Genomic DNA, 18402 nt, shown 5'->3' with positions numbered 1-18402 from the left:
CTTTACATAGGAGTCCAAAATTGTCCTCAGTCAACTTGGAAAAACAGTTAGATTGTTCCAAAATAATTCTGACGATGTAGTCCATGATACTTGCAAAAAAAGACCTTGTGTACGTCCTCAGTCCAGCGAAAAATCACGTCAGAAATTTGTCCAGCTTTTCATCCTAACAGCTCTTCATACCTCCATATGACTTATGGCGTACTGGATTTGTATTTTTGTGTGTGTGTGTGTGTGTGTGTGTGTGTGTGTGTTAGAATTAGCAGCGTCAATTAGCTAATTCAAATCATCGTCTGTCAGCAAAACAAACTCTGCCATGTTTAGCTAAACACCGCCCCCACTAGTGTGTGTGTGGGCGGGGTTCGCAGCGTGCAATGGTACAAAATGTATGGAACCAAATTTGCACGGTAAATGGAACAACTAAATCATGTCACGTGACATACAAAGCACCCATCAAATGACAAGGATCCACTCAGTCGTCATATAAAACCCAGTTATCTTCTGCATTACATCAACATAAGTTGAACGTAGACATGATCTGTGTTGACATTTTGTAAAGTTTATTTTTTTGATATTTTTTTCTGAAACACAGAACACAGTTAGGGATAATTTCACCAGTCAGAGGTCAAAACGTTTTTTTTTTGGGGGGGGGGGGGGGGGGGGGGGGGCATTTTTAAAGAAAAACTGAGCAAATAGGAACTTGGAATCCTTGAGTAATTTAATCCCAAAATATGCTCTGTGGCCTCAGTGGTTACTGACACACAGCCAACGATCATTTCATGTGGGTCAAAGATCAGAACAGGTGTTTCTGGTCATATTTAGGACAAAATGTTTTTTGGACGAAAGAGAAACTTGGAGTCTGTAATTTCAGCCCAAAATATGCCATCCTTGTTACTGAGTTCGGGTGAGTTTTGTTGTGTTTGGTCATTACCACAGCAACCCGTCACTTTCTGTCAAAGTGTTCCATTAGAGTCTATAGAAACTTGTAACGTGTGAATAATTCCACACTAAAATTACAGTTGAATGACAACATCTATGTCAGCAAATATGAACGGCCGAACAGAATACAGCACACTACACCACCACTTCTCAAAGCTTTACTTTGTGCAGGTACGTCCCCCACCCACCCCACATTCCAAAACAACAATTTAATAGACATCAAAGGGACGAGTGTTGAAGCATTCCTGACAATAAACCCAAAAACCTCTTATTCTTCTAGTTACTAGAATTATTTTAAAGAATAATTGAAAAACTGATATGCATGAAAGAATGTCTGCATTTCAACTGATTGTCCAGACATGCAATTTCATCCATGTCAAAAATGTGCATATATAACAGATTAATACTTATAAGGATGTGCTTGTATAATTGCACAATTGTGCTTATAATTTTGTGCTGCACTATTTATGGACAACAGCAAACTTGGTTGCAGAGATTTGGAGACATTAACAAAGCATTCCCTGCACACTAATCAGACACTGAACACATCCTTTTCACTTCTGAGGTAGATAAGAGCTATCTAGGGAACACAGCATTTCCATGGGTGATTGTTTTTCCTGGATTACTGCCAGCTTGTAGCAAGTGATTATGAATTCCTCCTCAAACGACAGGATGTGAGAGAGGGAAAAGAACAACGTGTTACAACCTAACACTGTCATTGCTAGACTGTAAATTATCACAATGTCATGGCACTTTATAAATGAAAACATTTGATTACTTCTCTCTTTTTTTAAAATAGCATACGAGGTCTGTTAGAAAACTATCCAACATTTTTATTTTTTTAAAAAACTATATGGATTTGAATCATGCGCACAACAAAAAACACCTCCGTGTTGGAAACCATTCGGAAGATTCAGACGGCTTTCAGTGGCTTTTCAGTCGAGTGAGTATCCGAGAAATTGTGTAACAGCTGGGCATGTCACAACTTGTCCTGTGAGACTTCCAACACGGACATGCTTTTTGTTGTGCACCATTACACGGCTCCATCCCAACGCGCGAATTCCTCCGCACGTCTTTCATTACAAAATCTCCTGTAACAGTGGAGCGTGCTGCAAAAGTGCTGATGTCCACCTCTTCTGCAATTTCTCTTGTAGTCAGACAATGTCCCGGATCAACACAGCCTTCACTTTGGAAATGATCTGGTCGTTTCAGCCTGACGATGGCCGCTCGGACCGCCGCGCACCCTGCGCCGCTGTGGGCCGTCTTTAATCCGGTTGTAATGGTCCTTAATCTGTGTGACGCCCAGAGTATCCTCACTGAAAGCCGTCTGAATCTTCCGAATGGTTTCCATCTGACTGTCTCTCACAGTTTCTGGAAAAATTTGATTCAGCGCTGCTCCAATCGCTCAGCCATTTCCCTGACAATGAAAATCCGACGAGGGGGGTGGACCAGTGCTCTTTCAAAGCCTGCTCACAGGCGAATGACGCAAGCGACAGGCGTGAAAAAACCCACACATGCGCACGAAGGTTCAAGCTTGCCTGATGCAAGCGCACATGATTCAAATCCATATAGTTTTTTAAAAAAACAGACCTCGTATATCTCAGTCAGCGTTTAAAGTGCTACAGCCATTACGCCAAGCCCCATATATATATCCTGTTCCTATCCTATTCCACTGTTTAAGGACATTTTTTAATGAAAGACATGCGCGCAAATTCCCTGAGTCGTTTCCGTGACGACTCAGCAAATCTGTGTGCGCCGCGACAGGAAAAACACCTCCGTGTTGAAAACCATTTGTGAAATTCAGGCGGCTTTTGATGGCTTTCAACAAGTGAGTAACTGAGAAATTGTTTAACAGCTTGGGCATGTTCCAACTTGCCCGTTAAGGTTTCCAATGGAGGTGTTTTTCCTGTCGCGACCCCCCGCGGTCGGGTCCGGCCCGACATGCGACTCTGCCCGCACGTTCTTTCATTACAAAATGTCCGTTAACAATGGAATGTCCGAATAAACTCCTCATGCCAACTTCTTCTGAAAGTTCTCTGTTCTCTGACGACTTACTGGGTCAACAGAGCCTGAAATGTGGAAGTTTTCAATTTGAAACGGTGAGACGCTGCCGCCTCGAAGCGCAGATCACCGTCAGGCACCGTGGGCCGTCCTTACGGCGACACTACCAGACCAAAATCTCTCATCAGCCGTTAAAATTTTTACTGAAAAGCAGCTGAATTTATCGAATGGTGTCCACTCAGTTGTGCCTTACAGTTTTGAAAACATTTTGATCAAACAAAGCAGCAGTCTCTGAGCCATTCCTAAACAATGAAAAAATCGACGAGAGTGTGGGCCACTCCTCACTCAAACACTGCCCACAGGCGAATGACGTAACCGACAGGCGTGAAAAAACTCTCGCATGCCCACGAGGGTTCAAGCATGTCTGATGTAATCACACGTGATTCAAATCCATATGGTTTTTGAAAAAAATAATAAGGTCGGATACTTTTCTAATAGACCTCGTATCTGCTCGTCCTTCGGACTCGGGCTGAGTACAGATACATCGAGGCATGATGCATAAACAGACATGTGATAAGGTATATCTATCTATCTATCTATCTATCTGTCTGTCTGTCTGTCTGTCTGTCTGTCTGTCTGTCTATCTATCTATCTATCTATCTATCTATCTATCTATCTATCTATCTATCTATCTATCTATCTATCTATCTATCTATCTATCTATCTATCTATCTATCTATCTATCTATCTATCTATCTATCTATACTTTGGAGTACTTTTTTAAAATAATCATGGATATCTTTGGACAATTTCAAAATCAGAGTTTTTCAATTTTTATTTAATTTTTATTTTTATTTTCAATCCAACCACAGTACCTTCACAGCCCAACAGGGGGGATGCGACCCACACTTTGGGAATCACTGATATGCAATGTGATATATGATTTAATAAGGTTATTTCAAAGAAATTATGATAAATGTGCTCTTTTCTTCAATATTATGTCTCTTTATTTCAGTGCTTTTCTCCACTATATATTTGTGGGGTCAACATGTGTCCCAGGTTTGATAATTTTCTTGACTAGATCCAGATCACCATGCAAATTTATTGTATATTTCTTGACTGGTTCTGGTATAGTCCTGCTGATAGACAAACACACAAGTGGAGTCACAGAGTTAAAACATTAAATCTTAAAAAAGCATGGCATTTCCATTAGGTGTGTAAAATACACTGAGGAGCTCTGTGATGCTGGGACACCAGGCAAAGACAATTAGTGGATAGTGACCTCATTTAATTTATAATTTAACCAAAGATCTCCAGCATGAAATGTGATTAGGAACCAAGTAATTAGGCTATCAAGTGGCTGGCCTCATACACTGCAAAATCTAAGAACATTCTTTCTGGGTGAAAGGAAAGTGCCATCTACAAAGTATCAAGAGAAATTACAGACACACAACCTTAATAATCTTAATCCAAATTTGCAATGCTTTACCTCCATGTAAATCTAACTTTAACTAAATTCTAACTGCTCATGCTGGCAAACACTCGTATTTGCTTAATAATAAGTAAGATGATCTTGTATGTATTGTAATACTTCCCCAAGAAGTCAGTTAATTAAACTGAAAACAAGGTCTTCCGAAGAGGAAGCAGAGACTGGGGACTCAGAGGCGGACTCATCCATTACCCAGGCCGAAGTCACCGAGGTGGTTAGAAAGCTCCTCGGTGGCAAGGCTCCTGGGGTGGATGAAATCCGTCCTGAGTACCTTAAGTCTCTGGATGTTGTGGGACTGTCTTGGCTGACACGCCTCTGTAACATCGCTTGGCAATTGGGGACAGTGCCTCTGGATTGGCAGACCGGGGTGGTGGTCCCTCCGTTTAAGAAGGGGGACCGGAGGGTGTGTTCCAACTATAGGGGGATCACACTCCTCAGCCTCCCCGGTAAGGTCTATTCCAGGGTACTGGAGAGGAGAATTCGACCGATGGTCGAACCTCGGATTCAGGAGGAGCAGTGTGGTTTTCGTCCTGGTCGCGGCACACTGGACCAGCTCTAAACACTCTATCGGGTGATCGAGGGTTCATGGGAGTTCACCCAACCAGTCCACATGTGTTTTGTGGATCTGGAGAAGGCGTTCGACTGTGTCTCTCGGGGCACCCTGTGGGGAGTGCTCCGGTAGTACGGGATGCGGGGTCCTTTGCTAAGGGCTATCCGGTCCCTGTACGACCGCAGCAGGAGCATGGTTCGCATTGCCGGTAGTAAGTCAAACCTGTTTCCAGTGCATGTTGGCCTCCGCCAGGGCTGCCCTTTGTCACCGGTTCTGTTCATTATTTTTATGGACAGAATTTCTAGGCGCAGCCAGGGTGTAGAGGGGGTCTGGTTTGGGAACCACAGAATCTCGTCTCTGCTATTTGCGGACGATGTGGTTCTGTTGGCTTCATCAAATCAGGACCTTCAGCGTGCACTGGGGCGGTTTGCAGCCGAGTGTGAAGCGTCCGGGATGAAATCAGCACCTCAAAATCCGAGGCCATGGTTCTCGACCGGAAAAAGGTGCTTTGCCCTCTTCAGGTCGGTGGAGTGTCCTTGCCTCAAGTGGAGGAGTTTAAGTATCTCGGGGTCTTATTCACGAGTGAGGGACGGATGGAGCGTGAGATCGATAGACGGATCGGTGCAGCATCTGCAGTGATGCGGTCGCTGTATCGGACCATCGTGGTGAAGAGAGAGCTGAGTAGGGGGGCAAAGCTCTCGATTTACCGATCGATCTACGTTCCGATCCTCACCTATGGTCATGAGATTTGGCTCATGACTGAAAGAACGAGATCGCGAGTACAAGCGGCCGAGATGAGTTTCCTCCGCAGGGTGGCTGGGTGCTCCCTTAGAGATAGGGTGAGGAGCTCGGTCACTCGAGAGGAGCTCGGAGTCGAGCCGCTGCTCCTCCACATCGAAAGGAGTCAGTTGAGGTGGCTCAGGCATCTTTTCCGGATGCCCCCTGGACGCCTCGCTGGAGAGGTGTTCCGGGCACGTCCCATTGGGAGGAGGCCCCGGGGAAGACCCAGGACACGCTGGAGGGACTACATCTCTCAGCTGGCTTGGGAATGCCTTGGGGTTCCCCCGGAGGAGCTGGGGGAAGTGTGTGTGGATCGGGAGGTCTGGGCGGCTTTGCTTGAGCTGCTGCCCCTGCGACCCGACTCCGGATAAAGCGGAAGAAAATGGATGGATGGATGGACAAGGTTAATATATTCAATGCCCTTATACATGCCTTGGTGACTGAATTACTAAATAAAGCTGTGATAGTATCCACACAGCAGGGAATTGTTTTCCATCTTGTGTGTCTGTCCAATTTGGGCCACATTTGGTGAAATGACAGAGGGTCAGCCAAGGGCAAAGTGATTTGATTTTGAGAAAAAATATCCACATATAAATCTCTCTCTTTGTCACATTAGACCTTGGATGACTTGGAAAGGTCAAACTCAAGGTCATAACTGTTTAACATTACAAATTAAACATGGCGGAAGAGCTTTATATCAGTCAAGGTTAAAGTGGTCAAATTTTAGAATTAATCGAGTACCACAGCCACACAGAACCATATATTATGCTCTCCGTAAATCACAAAGAGGTGATTTGCATGAATCTGTATTGAACATGCTGGGTGCAAGTGGTATATGCAGTGCATCTGGAAAGTATTCACTTTTTCCAAATTTTGTTATATTACAACCTTATTCCAAAATGGAGTAAATTAATATTATTCCCTCAAAATTCTACTCACAACACCCCATAATGACAACATGAAAAACATTTTTTGAATTTTTTTTTTCAAATTTATTAAAAATAAAAAACTAAGAAATCACATGTACATAAGTATTCACACCCTTTGCTCAATACTTGTTGCTCCTTTGGCAGCAAATACAACCTCAAGTCTTCTTGAATATGATGCCACAAGCTTGGTGCACCTATCTTTGGGCAGTTTTGCTCATTCCTCTTTGCAGCACCTCACAAGCTCCATCAGGTTGAATGGAGAGTGTTGGTGTACAGCCATTGTCAGATCTCTGCAGAGATGTCAACCAAATTCAGGTCTGGGCTCTGGCTTGGTCACTCAGAGACATTCACAGAGTTGTCCTGAAGCCACTCCTTTGATATCTTGGTTGTGTGCTTAGGGTCACTGTCCTGCTGAAAGATGAACCGTTGCCTCAGTCTGAAGTCAAGAGCGCTCTTTAGCAGGTTTTCATCCAGGATGTCTCTATGTCAATACTGACTAGTCTCCTAGTTCCTGCTGCTGAAAAACATTCCCACAGCATGATGCTGCCACCACCATGCTTTACTGTAGAGATGGTGCCTGGTTTCCTCCAAACATGATGCTTTACATTCACGCCAAAGAGTTCAATCTTTTTCTCATCCAACCTGAGAATTTTGTTTCTCATGATCTGAGAGTCCTTCAAGTGACTTTTGGCAAACTCCAGGTGGGCTGCCATGTGCCTTTTATTAAGGAGTGGCTTCCATCTGGCCACTCTACCATACAGGCCTGATTGGTGGATTACTGCAGAGGTGGTTGTCCTTCTAGAAGGCTGTCCTCTCTCCAAAGACAAATGCTGGAGCTCTGACAGAGTGACCAACGTAATCATGTCCAATCAACTGAATTTACCCCAGGTGGACTCCAGTTAAGCTGTAGAAACATCTCAAGGATGATCAGTGGAAACATGGCAAAGGCTGTGAATACGTATGTACACGTGATTTCTTGTTTGTTTTTTTTTAATTGCAAAAATCTCAAAAAGCCTTTATCTCACTGTCATTATGGGGTATTGTGTGTAGAATTTTGAGGAAAAAAAAAGAATTTCATCTATTTGGGAATAAGGCTGTGTTGGTTTTTTATTTTTCTCTTTTGTTCTGTGAGCAGCTATATGGAGCTGTTTCATTTTTGTTGAGACCTGTTAGGATTTTTCTTCCATTTCAGTGCCTGTCACCAGCCTCCATAGGCATGTACAGTATATCTGCTGTTGGAATGCCAGAGGTGCCTGTCAAGTTTATTTACAATCTTAAAGTTGTAGAATGTAGTTTTAGCTGATTGCTGCTGCTGTGGCCTTCACACTGTGTGAAGGAATGCTTCAGGCTCAGGTCAAGTCTGGGTAAAATGTAAAACAGACCAAATGTTGATTAGCAAGCTCTTTGTTCAATGGAAAAATGTTTTTTTTTTCGAATGATGTGGTCTCAACTGATTTCCACGCTGTTTCTTAGTGCATTCGGATAAAGTCCAGCTATTCCTTCAAAAATTAAAGCACTGTAGAATATATAATCAGGGCTTAGAGAGCTGCTTATACATTACATTAAAAATGCAGTTGGTTAGATAAAGTATCATATTAAAGTAATACAGCCTGATTTATTTTTATTACTTTTGAACTACACCTGTCACTCTCATGTGCCAGTATTTTTGGTCACCCCAAAGGTCTATTAGAAAAGTATCCGACCTTATTATTTTTTTCAAAAACCATATGGATTTGAATCACGTGTGATTGCGTCAGACAAGCTTGAACCCTCGTGCGCATGCGTGAGTTTTTTCACGCCTGTCGGTTGCGTCATTCGCCTGTGGGCAGGCTTTGAGTGAGCACTGGTCCACCCCCCTCGTCGGAATTCCTTTGTCTGACTTCTTCCTGAGAGACTGGCGCTTTGCTTGATCAAAATTTTTTCAGAAACTGTAAGGCACATCCAAGTGGACACCATTTGAGAAATTCAGACGGTTTTCGGTGAAAATTTTAACGGCTGATGAGAGATTAAGGCGTGTTACTATCGCTTTAAGGACAGCCCACAGAGCTGGATGGCGCGCCGCGCCCCGAGCCGCCGTCGTCAGTCTGTTTCGAGCTGAAAACTTCCAAATTTAAGCCTCTGTTGAACCAGGATGTCGTGAGAGAGCAGAGAAGTTTCAGAAGAGGTCGGGATCAGCAGTTTATCCGGACATTCCACTGTTAAAGGAGATTTTGTAATGAAAGACGTGCGGACGGATTCGCGCGTCGCCACCCAGCCGCTCATCGCGCGGCGCCACAGAAAAACACCTCCGTTGGAAGCATTACAGGACAAGTTTGAACATGCCCAGCTGTTAAACAATTTCTCGGATACTCACTCGACTGAAAGCCATCGAAAACAACCTGAATCTTACGAATGGTTATCAACACGGAGGTGTTTTGCTGTGGCGCCGCGCCATGAGGGGCCTCAGTGTTGAGGACCTCATCTGCTGGAGAAGGCCAAGGGGACGCTTAATTTCAATTCAGTTTATTTCATTTATATAGTGCCAAATCACAACAACGTTGCCTCAAGGCGCTTCAGACAAGTAAGGTCTAACCTTACCAACCCCCAGAGCAAGCACACAGGTGACAGTGGTAAGGAAAAACTCCCTCTGACGATTTGAGGAAGAAACCTCAAGCAGACTAGACTCAAAGGGGTGACCCTCTGCTTGGGCCATGCAACTGACACAGTTGACAGTACGAATATACAGGATATTTTGGGATCACCTTTCTCTTGCCTGTTAAGTGGGGATGGAAGAGTTGTCTTCCTGGGTGATTGCCATCCATGTCCCAGGGCAGTTGTGTTGTGTGATGGGTGCGGCAACATGCGGCACTAGCATATGCTCACAATCCTAACCTGAATTAACAGTTTGTAAATCTAATCTTGCATTTAACTTCATTTTTTATTCAACTGTATTGGTGATCAGATTGCAGTTTTTTTTTCCCCTGCATAACTTTGGTGGTATATAACTTCTGTTCTTACACGTAACTTATTACTTGTCAAGCCTGAATAGTAGAAATTATAGCTTTTCTCCTGTGAGAAGCTGCATGATGTAGCTGATCTGTCTTCTTAGAACAAAAATGACACTGTGAAGGTCATTGGACTAAGAGAAGAGCTCCAGAGCGGTGGCATGTTTAAGCACTTGCTGGAAGAATCCAGTGATAAAGTCTTTGACTAATAACTCTTTATCAGTGCCATTAGCCAAGAATGCCAAGTTGATTTCTCGACAAAAAGAGGAAGCACAAATACTAAGCACGCTTTTGTAGAGGAAAACAACAAGAGATAAATTCTGTTTTCTTTCAGTGGAGAACTCCTCGTTCTCCATCCACTAGTAGCAGTGTGCACTCAGAAGGGGAATGGAATTGTTTAGGCTTCCTGAGTCTGGGCCGGACCCGGTATAGGATTACTTGGGGGTTGTACCTGTGAGCAGTATAATACCCATGTGATGAATGAGAGCAGTGTTGGGGCTAGATTGCTCGATGCTTCTCACTGTTTTCATCATGAGCCAGTGTGATTACCAGGCTCCTGTGAGACGGTAGGTTTCCCAGTACTCCTAGTAATCACCCCAACAGAAACGCTCTTCCTCACATTTACTTTCTTCAGAAACTTTATTACCTTTTCAGGCAAAGACCCTCATGTTGAAGTAAAAGACCGCGCTTGGTGAAAGTGTGGAATTAGTGATGCTGCACTTGTTTTTATCAGCAGTGCTGTCACAACTTGAGGCAAAACAGAGTGAGCTGAACTGATGTATAATTTCCCAGAAGTTTAAAAGGAGGGTGAATTCCATATCGGACCACGTGAGAGCGAATTTCTACAGTGCCACTGCTGTGTGCGTTAGTTTAAAGGAGTTGGCTGTTCTAGGGTAGGGTACTTTCTGAGTCACCTCCAGTAATTTTGCAATATCTCAAGTTTGTAACATGTCGTTTTTGAAAAACCACTTGATCCAAATTACACCGTGCACACAAATAAAATGCCATATGCACCAGATGCAGAAAACCACTTACGAGAGAGAGAGAGAGAGAGAGAGAGAGAGAGAGAGAGAGAGACAGAGAGAGATCCATCTGCATTTGTGCCATTAAAATACTGGCAAAGTGCATACAGCTATTTTCAAACATGCAATAACAGAGATCATTCGTTTTGTCCAAGTACAGTGAAATTCTAACACTAAGTTCTGTGTGTTTGCTACACTTTATTGATAATCATGATTTTTAATACAGAAACATAAACCAACAATGATGTGATATTATCGCTTTTGCTGTGTTCTTGTTCGCAGGCTTTGGAAAAGCCTCAGCTTGTACCCTCTGAAATACAGAACGTGAATAGATAAATGAATCCATGTATCATTTACATAATAAATTGAAACAATAAATGCTATAATCTTGTAAATCGCCAAATTAAACCACTTTTACATATAGTGAACTTTGATGCACCAGATCAATGGAAAAAGCAACTTTGTGTTGCTTATATAGCGTAATATCGCATAAATAAGTCTGCCCCTGCCAAATTCATGAATGCTGGATTGATGATGGATTAGTTGTAGCAGCGCTCATCACCCAGTGAAGCAGTTTCTGTACAGAAATGTACTAAACCTGAAAATTAAACCATCATTTTCTGACTGTTTGACACCAGTTAATTCTCACTCGGCATGGTTATACCTCCAAACAATCCAGCAGAATGGATTTTGTACAAATTTAGCCATGGAGGTAAAGGTAAAGGAAGGTACACAGTGAATGTGGGCCGTGGGAGAGAGAGCGAGAGTGAGAGCCTTTCTGTTTAGAAATGTGCTTCACTGGAGATATATATATATATATATATATATATATTTTTATTATTGTTTAAGGGCAGTTGCAGTCTAAAACTCAAACAAGATAGCCACAAATAACCCCACATGTAGGATTTTGTAGCTGAATCAGATTTCTTCCCTCACTCTCTCTCTATGGGCTATCCAATGTGGAGCCTGTTGTGTGGGCCGCTGAAGAGGAGGTACTGCTGGCTCACCACCACCGGATGGCGCCCTGCTTGGAGTGCGGGCTTCAAGCACAAGAGGGCGCCAGAACCACTGGGAGTGACAGCCGTCAATCATCCTCAACACCAGCTGTCACTCATCATCTCATCATCACCATCACCATAAAGGCCGGGTGGCGACTCCACCTCCTCGCCGAGAAATCTCCTACGATACAAGGTAATCTCTCTGCTGACTTATCCGTCAAATAATAATCTGATCTGTTTTGCAGCTGTTTTTTCCTGGTGGTATTTCCTTGACTGGATTTTCGGAGCTGCACGTGTGTATGATTGGAGGTGGAGGCTCTCCCTCCACAAGAATCAATAATCAAGGTTGCTGGGTGTGAGGATTCACACTCACTACCTTCTGTTTTTTCTGCCAGCAGTACCAGGGCCGACAACGGAGGACAGAGACCACCTGGGGACTCGGGGCTTGGCGGCTTCGGTGTTCTTCAGGCCGTTGGTGGTAGAAGCGGTGTGGGTCCCGGCTCTTCGTTCATCTGAGGTCTCCTATCTTCGAGCCTGCCCGCAATCCTCTTGTGTGTGATTGGCAGTACCTTGTTTATTTTACGTTGTGTTCTTGTGCAACATTAAATTGTTACTCCTTCCCTTATCCATTGTCCGTTCATTAGCGCCCCCTGTTGTGGGTCCGTGTTACGACACCTTCCCAACACCTGTAGGCCATATTTGGCCTACCGTCACTTTGTGTTGACCCACCAGGGAAATTGAAAAATTCTCTGAAAATTAATACATTACTACATAAACCTATAAAATTTAATCCATTTGATTGTATGTATGTAATTAACACATTAACATTTACTTTTGACACTCTTAATATAAAAATGGGTACCTCTGCTCTCAACATATGTATTATTTGAAGTTACGTCATTCACATTCAATTTTCCAAAACCTGAATTTAGACTGATTTCCTCCAGCATGAAATGAGCAAATTATGCATTCTGGTTTGAAAACAGCCTTAACATACACAAGGCAATCAATTAACCAATGTAATATGCAATGGAAATTCATATACGGATATAGCAGAGACTGGATAATGAAAACAAAAATTGATAAATACATACAGACATATGTGGAAAAAAGACTTAAAATAAAATCAAAGCCGCCCTTGTGACTCCAGACTGTCAAAATTGGGAAGTCCATATTGTATATTCTGCCAACCCTCTGTGATCCTGCACGAGATAACGTCATGTAAATAGTAGAAGAAATTAAATGTAAAATGGTATCCGTCCAAAACCACAAATCAGTTGCATTTTTCCACAGTTAATGAAATGGACTTGTAGAGTTTTACATTTTAACTCTTCAAATGTCAGTTTTAAAGTCATAACAATCAGCTAAGTAACCAAAGAGTATCAATACTGCAAAAAATGGATTATGCCTATTAGTTCATGCCTGATTTCAGACGTGAGCCAGTACCAACGACTGAAACCAGATATTGAATTTGTGAAGAGAATCAAGCAGAAGACAAAATATCTGAAATTACTGCTGCTGAAGATAAGAAGAAAAATCTTGTCTTCCCTCTCTAAACATGTCCTATAGTCAGTAGTCTCACAGATGGACAAACATGAAGAACACTTATTGACCTTCTCACCATCAGTCCACATGTCTGTGGTAGATTCATGGCGTGTGTTATTACTCATTTCTGTTGGTGCTGTTCTACAACTCAGCTGTATTTTAAATCATTGCCACGTCCACAGAGGCACGGGGAGCTTGTTTGTGTCAGCAGAATGGTTTATGACCCCTCAGAGTTGTCAGCAGTGGCCCTCTTTGGTTGCTACACTAAGTCCATATTTTCAGAAAGTGTGATGTCACCAGTTTTGGGCTTGGATAAGAATAACTGGTGCTAATAACAGTCTAAAGTATGGCTTGGAAGTACATGTGTGAGAGATCCTTCCCAAGACTGGTGTATGAGGGAGCTATTTAAAATCCAGAACTTGGCTGTGGGACAAAGCACCTTCATCTGGGGGGTGGACATGTATTGGGTTGGGGTGAAAACTGGGGAATGTTTTAATAATATCTGATCTGGCATCAAGACAAATAATTTTAGTTAATCGCTAATTTTAGTCCATTTTACTGGGACTCTGCTGTTTTCAGCTATCAGCCATTATGATCACTGGACTCTTTGCTGAGCTGCAACATTCTTGTTACTGCATATTTGACAGTCCCTTTTTTTATCCCTAGTTTTTCCCTAGTTTTTTTCCCTAGTTTTTTTTTTATCTGTGTTTTGTTGTATTTCATTAGTATCGCCAAATCACATGGTCACCCCAATGAGATTGTTCTGCTTGAGGTTTCTTTCTATTATCAAAAAACACTACTAGAGTGAGTTTTCTCTCCCCACTGTTGCCAAATTATTTCCTCATTAGGTGGGTAAGGTTTAAACCTTACTCACGTGTAATGCCTTGGGCTGATGTTTGTTGTGATTTGGCACTGTGTAAAGAAAACTGAAATGAATGGGCTTGGAATGGGCAGAAACTGCACTGTAAAAAAATTATGTTGTTTTTTCAGAATATTTCTGGCAGCTGTGGTTTCCAGAGGAATTCTGTAAAAATTACAGTGAATATGTAAATGCTTTTACATAAATTACATAAATTTTCCAGTTTAAACTTTTTTTTTTACAGTTTTTTTAAAAAAAAAGAAGAAAAACATTTTTAAACTGTAATTTTAATGGTCCTTTCCCATTGAATTAGCATGGCCATGCTGTTATTAAAAGATTTTTTTCTATAATATTCACACATATAGTAAGTCCCTTCAGCTGCTCCCTTGTTTTCACTCAGGGTCACCAGAGCAGATCTAAGGTGAGTCTGCATGTTGTTTTGGCACAAGTTTTATGCCAGATACCCTTCCTGACGCAACTCCGTATCACATGGAGAAATCTGGCAGGGGTGGGGTTTGAACCGGGACCCTTCTGCACTGAAACCAAGTGCACTAACCACTTGGCCTGAGAGAACAGAATCAGTACATGTCACACAGATTTGACAACAACCAGCACCTCCAGTTTGAAATTCAAACACAAATGTTGTTTTTTTGCTGTAACATTACAAGTACATGAACACAGATTAAATGTTGTACCTGTCATGTTTAAAAGTGTGTTACCTACTAACACATACAGGTAATGTTGTCTGTCTGTCTGTCAATCTACCTATCTTATTAATTAACAATTGTTACAATGCAAAATTAATATGTTCTTTATATTTGCATGCTAATAATTACTGTGCAAATATGTGGAACAGATAAGATATTAATTGTCTATTTAGAAGATAAAATCTGCAAAAGGGTCACCTTATGTTTTTTCAAACTCTTAATTTACAGTATTTTACTGTATTTGTGAAAATTCTTATCTGTAAATTCAAAAACAATAGTAAAATTAAAACTAACAGAAAAAAACATTATTTTAACAGTGCCATGTTGTAATTTTAACTGTATTGTACAGCTTTTGGTATTACATTTTTTTGTGTTTAAGCTACAGTCATTTGTAAATTCTACAATGGAATATGATTATTTTAACATATACGAGGTCTGTCCGTAAAGTATAGGTCCTTTTTATTTTTTTCTAAAACTATATGGATTTCATTCATATGTTTTTACGTCAGACATGCTTGAACCCTCGTGCGCATGCGTGAGTTTTTCCACGCCTGTCGGTGATGTCATTCGCCTGTGAGCACTCCTTGTGGGAGGAGTCGTCCAGCCCCTCGTCGGAATTCCTTTGTCTGAGAAGTTGCTGAGAGACTGGCGCTTCGTTTGATCAAAATTTTTTCTAAACCTGTGAGACACATCGAAGTGGACATGGTTCGAAAAATTAAGCTGGTCTTCAGTGAAAATTTTAACAGCTGATGAGAGATTTTGAGGTGATTCTGTCGCTTTAAGGACTTTTCACGGTGCGAGACATCGCTCAGCGCTCTCAGGCAGCGTCATCAGCCTGTTTCAAGCTTAAAACCTCCACATTTCAGGCTCTGTTGATCCAGGACGTCGTGAGAGAACAGAGAAGTTTCAGAAGAAGTCGGTTTCAGCATTTTATCCGGATATTCCACTGTTAAAGGAGATTTTTTTAATGAAAAAAGTTGCCAGTCTCTCAGCAACTTCTCAGACAAAGGAATTCCGACGAGGGGCTGGACGACTCCTCCCACAAGGAGTGCTCACAGGCGAATGACGTCACCGACAGGCATGGAAAAACTCACGCATGCGCACGAGGGTGCAAGCATGTCTGACGTAAAAAGATATGAATGAAATCCATATAGTTTTTGAAAAAAATAAAAAGGACCTATACTTTACGGACAGCCCTCGTATGTACTGTTGAATTCACAGTTCAGGTTTGCTCCACATTTTACAAATTATTGCTGTAAATTAAACATTACATTATTTTTCTTTTTACAGTTTTTATGTCATGATTTTACAGGAGTTCCCTGTTAATTTCACAGACTTTTTTTTACAGTGTGGGTTCTATCCCATGGTGCCCCCATGTCTGTATATATTATCCTAGAATGAGTCACAGCTGGATCACACCATTAAGAATCCTTAATATAATCAACCTTACATATGTGGCTTTATTACTCTGTATGTGTATTTAGCGCAGTTGGTTTCTGTGTGTGTAAGCCGCCACCTCACTCAAAGGAAAAGTACAGAGCCGTACACATAAAGTCCTTTATGGTATACTGCAGATATTTGTAATAACATGATGACAGAGGAGCCATTTGCCCTTGCTAGCAACTTCTACAAGATGGCATTGTTTTCAACTAACGTAAACAATGAAATCCATTATGAATCACTGCTTTAAAGGCGCGCACCTTGGTCACATCGTCAGCCACAGTCTGAAAATAAACTTAACACATAAATACTGTATTTTCTGGAATATAAGTCCCACCTGTTAAAAACATCCTCTTGAAGAGGAAAAACCCAGATATAAGTCATACTGGAGTATAAGTCACACCTTTTTCTGTATTATTACAGCATAAATTTGGGATTTTTGTGCATTGCTGAAGTGTACTTCTTATTACTGGCATATATTCTTTTAATGTTGGAGTTTATTTTGTTTTGTGCTTTCATTTCTGTGACAGTCGTATCCAAATAATTTCTATAATTATTGTATGAATAACAAATGCATTTTTTTAGGATATAAGTCACACCTGAATACAACTCACAGGGCCTCCCAAACTAGTAAAACAAACAAACAAACAAACAAACAAAAAACCCCAAATGTAACTTATATGCTGAAAAGTACGGTAAATAAATTGTAAAACTTCTTTTTGTTTATAGGAAGACCACACACCAGATTTAGAGGTGCACCACTTACGGTATTGTAGTGTGTGGAATCATGGTTTTAATTAATCTTGTTGTGAAAGTGTAAGTACACGGACCCACAACAGGGGGCGCAAATGAACGGACAGTGGAATAGGTCAAATAACACACTTTACTGTTGTGAATATGCACAACAAGTACAACAGATTACAATAATAGACAAAGTCGAATTCAAAGTGTCGTGTGGGCAGGCTCGAAGATAGGAGACGCCTCTCCAAAGTAGAACCGGAACCACACGGTTTCCTCCGCCACCAGACCCCGGGAATACTGGAGCCGCCAAGTCCCGAACTCCCAGGTGGCCACTGCCTCCGCGTGTCGGACCTGGTACTGCTGGCGAGGAACAAAGGACAATTAAAGGAGGGCGCGTTCGCACCCAGGAATCCGAACGGCAGGTAAGTTACCTCCACCTCTCGTTGGAAAATACTCAGAGCAAAACACAAAAGTCACAAAGATCACTGTTAAACAGTCAGCTGAGCACGTTACCTTCTCAGTAGAAACGATATCTCGGCGATGAGGTGGAGATGTCGTCCTGCTGATATACCCCTGCAGATCCGATGATTGATGACAGCTGTCGCAGGTGATGGGTGACAGCTGTCACTCTGGCTGCTCCTGCAAGGCGGCAGCGCCCTCTAGTGCCTGGAGCCCGCACTCCAGGCAGGGCGCCCTCTGGTGGTGGTGGGCCAGCAGTACCTCCTCTTCAGCGGCCCACACAACAGGATCCCCCCCTCAACGGGCGCCTCCTGGCGCCCGACCAGGCTTGTCCGGGTGGCGGCGGTAGAAGTCGGCCAGGAGGGCCGGGTCCAGGATGAAGCTCCTCTTCACCCAGGAGCGTTCTTCGGGGCCGTACCCCTCCCAGTCCACCAAATACTGGAAGCCCCGGCCCATCCGTCGGACATCCAAAAGCCGGCGCACAGTCCAAGCCGGCTCGCCATCGATGATCCGGGCAGGAGGTGGTGCCGGACCCGGAGTACAGAGGGGTGAGGTGTGATGTGGTTTGATCCTTGACAAGTGAAACACGGGATGGATCCGCAGTGAGGCCGGAAGCTGAAGCCTCACTGCGGCAGGACTGATGACCTTGAGGATTTTAAAGGGACCTATGTACCGTTCCTGTAGTTTCGGGGAGGCTACTTGGAGTGGAATGTCCTTGGTTGACAACCACACCTCCTGCCCTGGACGATACGTAGGGGCCGGGGTCCGCCGACGGTCTGCATGGGCCTTTGCCCTCATCCGGGCCTTCAGCAAAGCAGAACGGGCGGCTCGCCACACCCGACGGCACTTCCGCAGGTGGGCCTGGACCGAGGGCACACCGACCTCTCCCTCAACCACCGGAAACAACGGGGGCTGATACCCTAGACATACCTCAAAAGGGGAGAGGCCGGTGGCTGACGACA

At 42.9% G+C, this 18402-nt stretch overlaps 1 protein-coding gene across 3 annotated transcripts in view; it reads left to right on the top strand.

Annotated features, from left to right (window-relative positions):
* The window catches only part of LOC117512622 (fibulin-2-like), a 90172-nt gene that overhangs the window by 10223 nt on the left and 61547 nt on the right, over positions 1–18402 (top strand). The gene's annotated exons all lie outside the window — the stretch shown is intronic.

Source organism: Thalassophryne amazonica, chromosome 6 (genome assembly GCF_902500255.1).
Source record: "Thalassophryne amazonica chromosome 6, fThaAma1.1, whole genome shotgun sequence".
In the NCBI taxonomy this organism is placed as follows: Eukaryota; Metazoa; Chordata; class Actinopteri; order Batrachoidiformes; family Batrachoididae; genus Thalassophryne; species Thalassophryne amazonica.
Note: the sequence above shows the minus strand (reverse complement) of the source record. Positions and strands in the feature narration are given on the sequence as shown.